The sequence below is a fragment of the Bufo bufo genome, chromosome 5 (genome assembly GCF_905171765.1).
Source record: "Bufo bufo chromosome 5, aBufBuf1.1, whole genome shotgun sequence".
NCBI classification, from domain to species: domain Eukaryota; kingdom Metazoa; phylum Chordata; class Amphibia; order Anura; family Bufonidae; genus Bufo; species Bufo bufo.
In genome coordinates, this window is record NC_053393.1 from 418,327,182 (window position 1) to 418,339,935 (window position 12,754).

The following is a 12,754-nucleotide window of genomic DNA, read 5'->3' on the forward strand; positions in this document are numbered from 1 at the left end:
TAACCATGGTTTCTGTTCTCTGAACTGTGCAGAGTCAACTACATGAAAAGGGAGGGACTGTAGTACCAGCAAATCGGCCAGGTGCACATTTAGCTTCTGCACCGTTGTATGAGTGCATGCATACTCTTGTCTTTTTGAAATCGCCTCAGTGATTGATTGCTGTCGAAACAAGTAACAAGGAGTAGGAGGAGTAGGAGCATTAGGAGCAATAGACAACATTGAAGTCGATGGGAAGGAATAACAGCTTCCCTCTGCTAACAGGCTGTAACACTAAAAGAATGGCACGGTTTTCCCACATATGGTGACGTTCCATGTGTTGAAGCAGGGCCGTTGTGCCAACATTAGTACCATGACTGCACCTCACCTTCTGCCCACACACCCTGCATACCGCCACTCTAACCCACCCAATGACTTGGTGAAAAATTCCCGAGTATTGGCGAGTATGGTATTGGCAAGTTTGGTATTGTCCCTCCACTACTGCATGATGCCTGCCTGCCGCTGCTTTTATGAACCAGTGCACTGCTAGTGTACTCTTCACAGGTAGTGCCCCAAGTAGCAGATGGTGTACCCTTCCTGCATTTGGCTGCAGACCTCCCACTGCTTCCACCCTGTTGTCTCACTGCATGCTTCCACCATGCTGTTTCACGGGCACGCTGCCATCCTCGCCCCCTGATCATGACGATGCCCCCTCTTCACCCGGCTCCCACATGCGCTACATAATCATCTGTTTGGTCGTCATATGTGCCTTACCTGTCTCTTGCGCACGTCCATGACATCTCGCATCATCGGTAGTTGTACGCCTAGAGAAGTCCACAGCAGACCTCTCCTCCAAGTCTGGGCTGGCCTGTAACTGTTGACTGTTCTCACAAAGGTCATGCTAACTGAAAAGTGGAGCAGAGTCGATGGCTATAATTTGTTGGCTAGCAGAAGGAGAAGCAAAAGCAAAAGGCAGTTCCTGGGCCATGCCAACTAAGTGTGGTGTCAGAGGAACCCACTGATTCCTGGCTATGTGTATCTGTTGTCACTTTAGATGATGTTGAAGAGCGAGTCACAATTCCGGTACAGCTGGATTGTTGGTCAAAACACGATCTCTGGATGACAGTGATAGCTCTGGCCTGTTGCTGCGGCTGCTACCAATGCCTCTCCTTCTGCTGATACTTGTGTCAGCTACAGCAACATTTTTGCCACTGCCCTTTCCTTTGGAGGGCCCAGGCAACTGTCTGTTGGCCATAGTGTACACTAAAATAGTAACATAGTTTATAAGGCTGAAAAAGGACATCTGTCCATCAAGTTCAGCCTGCTATCCTCCAAGTTGATCCAGAGGAAGGCAAATTTTACTGACTTTAGAGGAAATAATTCCTTCCCGACTCCAATCAGGCAATTATAATAACTCCCTGTATCAAGGATCCATCTCTGGTAACTATAACATGTCATATTATGACACTCCATAAATACATCCAGGCCCTTCTTGAACGCTTTTAGTGAATTTGCCATCACCACCTCCTCAGGCAGAGAGTTCTATAGTCTCACTGCTCTTACCGTAAAGAATCCTCTTCTATGTTTGTGTACAAACCTTCTTTCCTCCGGAGGCTGAGGATGTCCCCTCATCACAGTCACAGTCCTAGGGATAAATAGATGATGGGAGAGATCTTTGTACTGATCCTTGATATATTTATACATAGTTATTATATTGCCCCTTGGTTTTATTTTTTCTAAAGTGAATAATCCTATTTTTAATAATCTATCAGGGTACTGTAGTCCACCCATTTCAGTTATTACTTTAGTTGCCCTCCTCTGAACCCTCTCCAGCTCTGCTATGTCTGCCTTGTTAACAGGAGCCCATAACTTTACACAGTACTCTATGTGTGGTCTGACTAGTGAATTGTAAAGTGGCAGGACTATGTTCTCATCACGGGCATCTATGCCCTTTTTGATGCAACCCATTATCTTATTGGCCTTGGCAGCAGCTGCCTGACACTGGTTTCTGCAGCTTAGTTTGCTGTCCACTAAAATTCCTATTTTTTATTTACATGTCAGTGTTACCCAGTGCTTTACCATTTAGTATGTACTGATGACATGTATTTTTCCTTCCAATGTGCAATGTAATGACATTACATTTGTCAGTGTAAACCTCATCTGCCATTTCTCTGCCCAAACCTCCAATCTATCCAGATCCCTCTGTAGCAGTATACTCTTCCGTGTTAATTACTTTACACAGTTTAGTGTCATCTGCAAAAATTGATATTTTACTGTGCAAGCCTTCTACAAGATCATTAATAAATATATTGAAGAGAATAAGGCCCAATACTGACCCCTGAGGTACCCCACTAGTGATAGTGACCCAATCTGAGTGTGTACCGTTAATAATCACCCTGTGTTTTCTATCACTGAGCAAGTTACTTACCCACATACAGACATTTTCTCCCAGTCCAAGCCTTCTCATTTTATATGTGGAAGCAGTTAAACAAGATGCACATGTTGATTACACTCAACCTGCACTATCCCTGCTGTCCCCCTGTGCTGCCTACAATCTTTAAAAACTCTCCCTAGGATCTCCCTGCACTGTCCCTATCCATTATTCTTCTGTTAATAGCTTTCTGCAACACTGTCCTTAGCGCATAAGCACTTGTCACGTCTCTCCCTAAGCTCAGGTCACAGTGAAATAGTGGAGACCGCGCGGAATGAGTCTTTTATAGGGCTTTGACATCACAGGGGATGGCTACCTGTGGATTGGCTGGCTGCACGGCATCATTGGTCATATTGCATTCCTGGGCTTCTTACTTTCACTTTGGAACATGAAGTAAGCCATTTTAGAAAAACAAACGATTCGTTACCACGAAGCGCTAGGAAGTTTGGATTTCTAGCAAATCGAATTTCTCCTAAACTTCAGATTGAATTCCACTTTGAATGCAAAACCATAGATACTCCATGTACCACATTATGAAAATAATTTCTCCTAAAAGCAATGCTTTTATGGTACAGTATCTACATAATAAGGCATCCAAGCATTTGTAAAACATTTATTAATCCATATAAAATCATAGACAAACAGATTTACAGTTGGCCTGCAAAAACCGCTGTGTGTGCCATGTTACAGTTCCATACATCTCCAAGGCCACAATACAGTAATTTGCGTGAGTTAAAAAAAATGTATCCCTTTCTTTCCAATATGTTTTTGGTGGTTTAAAATTGTTATCTTAGCCCTGTTCACTATTTCCTTAAGAGAAATGCGCTAGTATATAAAATATTTCGAAGAATTCAATTTATACAATATAAAAAGTGCCTGGAAGGCATACTGCTGAAGACAGCTATTGTCTCTTTTGCAAGATACTGCTATAACCTTCTTCCCAAGAGTGACAGAATATATTTGTACTAAACACCGTGGAATCCTATACCATTGTCTGTTGATTAATCATGCCATTATAAAATCCCTATTTGCAATCTTAAGAAGGCATTTTAATAGAAATTTGCCCCTCAGAAATAATATGTTATAGAAAAAAAGAAAATGTCCTCTGTGGCCTTAAAATAAAACACTGTAGATCAAGGTTATATCAAGGTTATACAATATATAAAGGCTTTGTTGTTATAATGTAGCCTGATTACTCACAAGGGTTAATGTATTTTTTTTATCCTAGAATAAATTTATACAGTGTTGTCTGTATTATAAAATTATAATGTTTAATTTGTAAACTATAATTATTTTACAGTTGCATACTTATGCTGGAATAAATTGCTTAATAAGTATTCTGTAAGGTCTGTGAAGAAAACCCTTGCTGAATCTTGCCAACATTCAATTTCACTTGAGGGCTTATATAAAATTGATTTAACCCGCCATCACCTATTTTGAATAGGTGAAAACATTATCAAAGTCCATTTTTTTTTAGACCCTTACGTTAAATTTTTTTTTTGCCCCGTCCCAAATGGCTAGAAGCTTGGATATGCAGTCCCTTCCATCTCAAGATATGGGAATACACCAAAATACTATGAGGGTGCAATATGGCTCTTGCCATGCATACCATTTACAATACACACTCTGGTTACATAATTGCCATCAGCCTACGCAAGAAGTATTTTGGAGCTTGGAGCAAATTTTGTACCTCTAACTCCCTAAATACAAACTTAAAGTGTTAAAGAGGTATTCCTGTTTTAATGATTATACATATTTATGTAGAACAAGGATGCTTAACCTGTGGCCCTCCAGCAGTTGCAAAACTACAACTCCCGGCAAGCCCTAATAGCTGTAGGGTGAGCAGGCATGCTGGGAATTTTAGTTTTACAACATCTGGAAGGCCGTAAGTTGGGCATCCCTGATGTAGAGGATGTGGAACAGTTTTCTAATTTACTTCAATGTAAAATTTTGCTCGTAGACCTTTATTTTATACATAAGTTAGCCTCTCCCTAAAGAAAAAAAAATTGTATCAGTCATTTTAGTCCTGTAAAATGCATTAATAGGAGAACAAGATAGCACTAAACATGGCGTCAGTCATGTGAGCCGTCATGTGACCCTCAAGTATCATGTTACATGTTTCAGTTAAATGCCCAGGTATCTAACAAGTGAATAGTAATGTATTGAGGAGCAGAACACATACTGTGTATACGGTATTGCTACCTGCAGCAGTACCTCATCATGTCTGTCAGCATAGAAGCTGATTTCTCTGTGTGCAGAGACATTGACCGGCACTGCAACACTTTAACGCATCCAAATCCCACCAAATTCACCTGGACCTGGATTGTGTGCACAAAACAGTAGTATAGCTGCTCAGTGATATCAGCGTGGTAAATGGTAGTAAATACAGAAAAAAAGATTGTGGCACTACCCACTAAATGTCTTCTTTATTGCAAAATAACAATTAAAAATGCCTTTGTGGTACAGGACGCAGGGTACATGGAAAGGCGACGGCCGTTTCTTGCACTTGCAAGCCCAAGAGGAAATGCATGTACCCTATGTCCTGTACCACAATGGTGCTTTTAATCTTATACTGAATTAAATAAGATCTTTAGTGGTGAGTACTGCAATCTTTTTTCTACAGGGAGTGCAGAATTATTAGGCAAGTTGTATTTTTGAGGATTAATTTTATTATTGAACAACAACCATGTTCTCAATGAACCCAAAAAACTCATTAATATCAAAGCTGAATATTTTTGGAAGTAGTTTTTAGTTTGTTTTTAGTTTTAGCTATTTTAGGGGGATATCTGTGTGTGCAGGTGACTATTACTGTGCATAATTATTAGGCAACTTAACAAAAAACAAATATATACCCATTTAAATTATTTATTTTTACCAGTGAAACCAATATAACATCTCAACATTCACAAATATACATTTCTGACATTCAAAAACAAAACAAAAACAAATCAGTGACCAATATAGCCACCTTTCTTTGCAAGGACACTCAAAAGCCTGCCATCCATGGATTCTTTCACTGTTTTGATCTGTTCACCATCAACATTGCGTGCAGCAGCAACCACAGCCTCCCAGACACTGTTCAGAGAGGTGTACTGTTTTCCCTCCTTGTAAATCTCACATTTGATGATGGACCACAGGTTCTCAATGGGGTTCAGATCAGGTGAACAAGGAGGCCATGTCATTAGATTTTCTTCTTTTATACCCTTTCTTTCCAGCCACCCAGTGGAGTACTTGGACGCGTGTGATGGAGCATTGTCCTGCATGAAAATCATGTTTTTCTTGAAGGATGCAGACTTCTTCCTGTACCACTGCTTGAAGAAGGTTTCTTCCAGAAATTGGCAGTAGGACTGGGAGTTGAGCTTGACTCCATCCTCAACCCGAAAAGGCCCCACAAGCTCATCTTTGATGATACCAGCCCAAACCAGTACTCCACCTCCACCTTGCTGGCGTCTGAGTCGGACTGGAGCTCTCTGCCCTTTACCAATCCAGCCACGGGCCCATCCATCTGGCCCATCAAGACTCACTCTCATTTCATCAGTCCATAAAACCTTAGAAAAATCAGTCTTGAGATATTTCTTGGCCCAGTCTTGACGTTTCAGCTTGTGTGTCTTGTTCAGTGGTGGTCGTCTTTCAGCCTTTCTTACCTTGGCCATGTCTCTGAGTATTGCACACCTTGTGCTTTTGGGCACTCCAGTGATGTTGCAGCTCTGAAATATGGCCAAACTGGTGGCAAGTGGCATCTTGGCAGCTGCACGCTTGACTTTTCTCAGTTCATGGGCAGTTATTTTGCGCCTTGGTTTTTCCACACGCTTCTTGCGACCCTGTTGACTATTTTGAATGAAACGCTTGATTGTTCGATGATCACGCTTCAGAAGCTTTGCAATTTTAAGAGTGCTGCATCCCTCTGCAAGATATCTCACTATTTTTGACTTTTTTCTTTTGACCCATTTTGCCAAAGGAAAGGAAGTTGCCTAATAATTATGCACACCTAATATAGGGTGTTGGTCATTAGACCACACCCCTTCTCATTACAGAGATGCACATCACCTAATATGCTTAATTGGTAGTAGGCTTTTGAGCCTATACAGATTGGAGTAAGACAACATGCATAAAGAGTATGATGTGGTCAAAATACTCATTTGCCTAATAATTCTGCACGCAGTGTATATTTACTAATGATTTCTGTGTGTGCTGTTTCTTTTATACATTAAACTTTATTAGCAATATGACAACATCACCTAGTGACAGGCAGCCATTTTACAAATCACTAGAGATGAGCAAAGTATTGGAAAATTTGATTCTGCTGCTTAGCCGAGTTTATAAAAAAAAAAAAAAATAGGCTTGGTGATGAAGAGCATTTCTTTGTAAGTAGTGGGTGCAATGATGGGGAATGGTGATTGCCCCACTCCCCATCATTGTGCCCCTCAGTTGCTGCGTTCATTGCTGATCGCGGCATCTGACATTAATATAAAAGTTTAATTGATTTTCCTGGAAATGGCTTACCTCATCCATTTGATGATGAAGAACCAGCCACTGCCATCTTGATTGAAGATCCAGAGCGAAATCTCACGCGGCCCGTGATGATGTCACCACATTGGCCGCTGTGGTGACGTCATACATCGCCGCACATGGGATTTTGTGCGGGAGATTCAATCAAGATGGCAACAGCCAGCTCTTCGCGCTCAAATAAATGAGGTAAGTATGATTTTGTTTTATTTTTTACCGCCATCTCAGGCAAAATTGATTTGCTATCATGAAGCACAAGGAAATTTGGATTTGCGGCGAATCCACTCAACACTACAAATCACTACAGACAGGCACAACATGATGTAGTTACTGTAATAACCACAATAAAAATCATGATTCCACCTCTAGTCTTCTTTACTTATCACATGAACGTGTCCTGCGTGCCGACCCAGCACATGTATATCATGTAATAGAGCTGCTTCCTGAATGTCAGGGTGTAAAGAGTGTCATATGACTGATGCCACATTTCAATTAAGCCATGGATGCACAATTTTAAATACATGTATATTAGAAAATTGTATGATTCCCTATTATATAAACAAATAAATGGGGGGAAAAAACAGAATATCGTAACAGAATTACTAGACCAATATACAAGCTACGAGTCAGTGTTTCTACTATTATAGCAAGTACCATATTCATCAAAAGGATGCAGGCTCTATTGAATATGGTGCAGGAGTTTAACCCTTTATCAATTTTTTCAATATTGCATCGGTGTACAGTACATGTAATGTATTGTATAACTTTTATTATATTAGGTGTCGGGAATGAGAAAATAACAGCGATATCTTTTTTATTTCTCTGTTTTTACGGTGTTCAGTATACATTACATAGAATAGTAAATGTATTCTCTGGGCCCACATGATTGTGGCAATACCAAATGTATACAGTATAGTCTTTTTGTTTTCTACTTTTGCACAATAAAAACCCTTCTTTAAAAAGAAAATGTTTGTCCTTCTGTGGCCACATTCAAATAGCCATAATGTTTTCAGTCTACAGTTGTCAGAGCTGAAAAAAGGGCTCATTTTCACAGGACAAGTTGTAGTTTTGTTGATACCATTTTAGTGTACATAACTATTTGTGATTACTTGTTTTTCCTTTTTTGAAAGATGAATGAAAATAAACAGCAATTATAGCATTTAATTACATTTTTTTTATAGCATTCACCTTGTGGAATAAAACATGTTATAATTCTATAGTTCAGGTTGTTCCAAAAGTGTTCATTTTTTCTATTTGGTACTTTTTTTTATAAAAGCTTTATAAATCTTTTTATTTACTACATTTTTAGGCCCAGAACAGGATTTTAGCATGCAATTGTTTGAAATTCTGTAGTAAAGTGTATTATAACTTTCATTGTACACTAATATGTAGCCTGTTAGGCTATGCCTCTGGCAAAGCCTAATAAGATGCTACAGGGGCCATTGTTAGGATGTCAGCTGTCATACCAACTATTGGCACCACATGATCATGTTGTGGGGGACCAATGGAGGTTAAAGAGGAAGCCCCCTGCCTTGAAAACCATGTAGATGCAGCATTTACTATTGACCAAAGCATCTTATGGGTTAAACAGCTGGGACTGGAGATTTTATCCATCCCAGCCAAAAAAGTAGGAGCCTGGTTATCATTAGACAGCTGAGCGCCCACTTCACTTAGGCTAAACCAGAAGGGTAGTAAACAGGTATATAGGCAGTCACTAAGGGGCACCTCCCCCAAGGCCTATTAAAGGGGTTTTACCATCTCAGACAATGGGGGCATATTGCTAGGAGGTGGGACCCGCACCTACAATGAGAACAGAGCGGGGAAATGAACGGAGGGCGCACTGTGCATGCGCAGCCACCCTCCATTCATTTCTATGGGCCGCCAAAAATAGCCGACTATTTCCGTCTGCCTCATAGAAATGAATGGGAGCAGGGGACGCGCGCACTTCCATTCACTTCTATGGGAGCAGCGCTTGGTGATGGACGGACCCCGGGAAATCCAGCCACAGCTTTCCCTGCTCCGTTCTCCTTGTAGGTGCGGGTCCCAGAGGTGGGACACGCACCTATCAGACAATGAGGGCATATCCTAGTGATATGCCCCCATTGCATGTGATGGGAATACCCCTTTAGCTCCAGCACTACATGAATAGTAATGCTCCTGCTGACTCCAGATCACCCATTCTCCCACTGTGCTAAAAATTGATGATGGAAGACATTGAAAGGTTTCATTCTGGAGTCCTCTCCATTATATTTTCTCATAATTCTTTGCAATGTATTCCAGTGCTGGTTTGTGAGCGGATAGCGAGGAAAAAAGAGTAAGCATGGACATGCTATTTACGTATTTCCTCCCTTGGAACATTGACAGGTAATGCCTCATTCACATGTCAGTGTTTGGTCAGTGATTTTGAGCTAAACCAGGTGTGTCTCTAAACACAGAACAGGTGCAGATCTTTCCCTTATACCTTATGTCTGTGGAGACTCCACTCCTGGTTTTGGATCACAATCACTGATAGAAATCATTGACCAAAACACTGACATGTGAATTAGGCTTAAGGCTTAATAAATAAGTCACTCAGACTGCATACGTGCAATGGCTTCATAAACTCAAGTGCCATGTTTTTCAATGTACAGTATCGACACCAGAATAGTGACTGTGCCTGATGATGTCAGCAGAACCAAGTGGTCTAGTCTGTAGTCTTGTGGCAAATAGCCGGTCAGACTAAATTATACTGGTTGAATTTTTCAATTTACTGAAGGCAATGCCTTGTTTTAGAACAGTGTATTAGAACAGTGTATGAGATTTTATTTTTCATATGACTTTGCTTACTTAAAACAGGAAAATTCCTTTACTCTTTGACTATAGGAGCATTTCCTAAGGGGCATCCTTGCAGCCCCTTCTTCCTTGTGTTGTTGGCAGTAAGTTTCAGTTCATGCCTGCTTCAGTGAAATATTACAAGGTAAATCAGCCAGGTTTAATTGTGCCCTGGAGAAAAATAAAAGTTTATCCAATTAAAACAAAAAAAACATTTTTTGAATTGTGTATCAGGTTTTAGTTCACATAAAATAAATGTTCTAGATCTTATTCATTCTTACTTTATCTGGAGGGACATCCGTCCTTGAAGTTAACCTGTCAGCATACCAGTGATTGAGTACTTATGAACACTGTGTTCTTCTGGACAACCGCAGAGTTTATCCGCTCCAGCGTGAATTTAATAAACAGTTGTGCTATCTTCTAATACCATAAAAACTAGGTATTTTTATATCACTAGAATTAACACTGCATGCATTTTATGATTGTTATACTTACTATATATGCATCATCTGTTCAAGGAAATGGTTTCAATGAAAGATGACAAGCCAGTTTGATAGCTCACTGATTTACTGATAGGCCTCGGTATAAGAATTTAAATAGTGGAGGAGATTACTAAGCTAAAGGTGCCAAAAAACTGGTGTACTTATCTGTTTTGTTATGTTTTAAATGCTTTTCTCATTACAGAAGGGATGTGACTTAGTGGAAAGAGGGCAAGGAGTAAAGTTGGACAAAAGCATGTAGGATGTCTAGCAAAATGCAACATATCTGAGGACTGCCTGGTATACATCTACACTCTCTAAGACAGGATAAGCAAATCTTCCCAGTGGTATTTTCTTAAAATAAAGCTCCTCTGTTACTCTCCTCTCCAGTTCCTGACCGACAGTCCTCTGTTCTCCAAGTTCAGCTGCTTATAGTTGCCTTTGGAAATGGTGGGAAATGATGACATTGCCACAGGCATCTCCTGAACCTCATATATTCAAAGCGGAATTCGGTCCAAAGTTTAGAAAAGTTTTGATTACAAATTAATATGAACTTTCTTGCTCTTCATGGTGATGAATCAGGTTTTCCTAAAATGGTGACTGCACATGTTACAAAATGCGAAACTAAGTGTAATGGAGAAAAGCCCGGAAATGCAAGATCACCCTTAATGCCGTGCAGCCAGCCAATCTGCAGATAGCCATCCCCTGTGATGTCACAGCCCTATAACACCCTCATCCTGGGTGATCCCAGCCATTGTCCTGTGAGTCGAGCATAGAGAGAGACATGGCAAGTGCTCATGCGCTAGGGACAGTGTTTCAGAAAGCTTTTAATTGTAGAATATTACAGAGGAAGAGTGCAGGAAGAATGCAGGGAGAGTGCAGGGAGACTTATTCTGCATCAGTTTTATTTATTTATTCCTACATATACTTATTCCTACATCAGTCGCAAATTAAGATATGTAATTCAATACCAATAAGATGGAAGCCTTTATTATTCCAGTGCCAGCATGCCAATAAATACTATCCAGTCTGCACCCCTTAGGGGGGCTAAGTCTTAATGATGACCAGCCTCATCTTTTGCTGGCTTTACTTCTTCCAAATCATTATTCTTGGTCTCCACGTCCTAGAAAAGTCAGCAAGATGCAGAGAGAGGAAGAGCTGGATGTTCCTGATGACATATTCTTATCGATATTAGATGATCTGGATAAGGAGGAATAGCAGATGGCAGAAGAAGGGCTCCCACCTGTAGGCAAGAAGAGTGCTGGGGTCGGAGAAGTGGGTATGCCAGAGCTAGTTAATATTCTGTGTTTGTAATCTCCTATCGCAATCATTATACATTCTTGTCTATACAAGATGAATCTGTGCAACTCATACAACACCTCTGGCTTATATGGTGGTGGAATATATATATTTGCGATTACCATTTTAACCCCTTCTATATTACATTGTAAGAAAAGGTACCTACCACAGTCGTCCACCTCGTATGCAACACACTCAAATTTAATCTTATCGTGTATCAGAATTGAGACCCCTCTAGAATAAGTAGTATATTCCGAATGGTACCCTTCCACTATCCTTTTCTCCAACCACCTTAAAGATTCTTTGTCTAAGTGTGTCTCTTGGAGGCAAACGATGGCTGGCAAAAACCTCTTCATCCACTCAAGGATAGCGTATCTCTTTACTCTCTCTCGTAAACCTCTCACGTTCAATGAAAGAATCTTAACCATCTAGCAGAGAGGGAAAAAAATAAATAAAAATAATCCACGTCCCCTCTCCCTCTTCTCCAAAATACCTCCCCTTCCCACCCTCTGAGTAGCCCCCCCCCCTAGCAGTCGAGGCGGCTCCATTACTAAGCATAACGGTTACGTTAAAAAGAGATTACAATGCCGTAATGGATCCACTCAGGGATAGAATGTCTAGCACAGGGGGAAGAACACAAAATGTAGATTTGTTAAACTGGCTTTGGAATTTAACTGGATTGATGTTTGGCGTTATCTGAACCCGGAAGAAACCATGTATTCCTGTTATTCTAAATCGCATCAAACCTGGTCAAGAATAGATATGGTCTTGGGAAATAAAAATCTAATATCCCAAAATAGGATTAAGATAAAGTATTTGCCTATGGCTTTATCCGATCATAGTGCTGTGGTAATGGAATTGGACCTGAACAGAAAGAAAAACTTGGCAATGTTTAAGTTTAATCCTCATTGGTTATCATTAATCTCAGATAAAGAAAGTATTATGGTGGAATAAAAATGTTTTTTTCAGGAGAATAATAACTCCGCTAGCAGATTGATAGTTTGAGATACTGCCACGGCATATTTAAGAGGACTGTTGTTTAAAAAGGTGAATTATTGGAAAAAAGTACTAAAGAAAAAGGCAATATAGTGGAAAAAAAAATTAGAAGAAGCAAGATTAGCATGTATAATGAACCCCACTGAAAATAATAGGAAGGAATGGGAGGAGGAACAGGAAAATCTAAAAATACAACAGTTAGAGAGAAGTAGGAAAGAATTGCTCTTCCAAGGGTTTCAGTTAGCCTCAGAGGGAG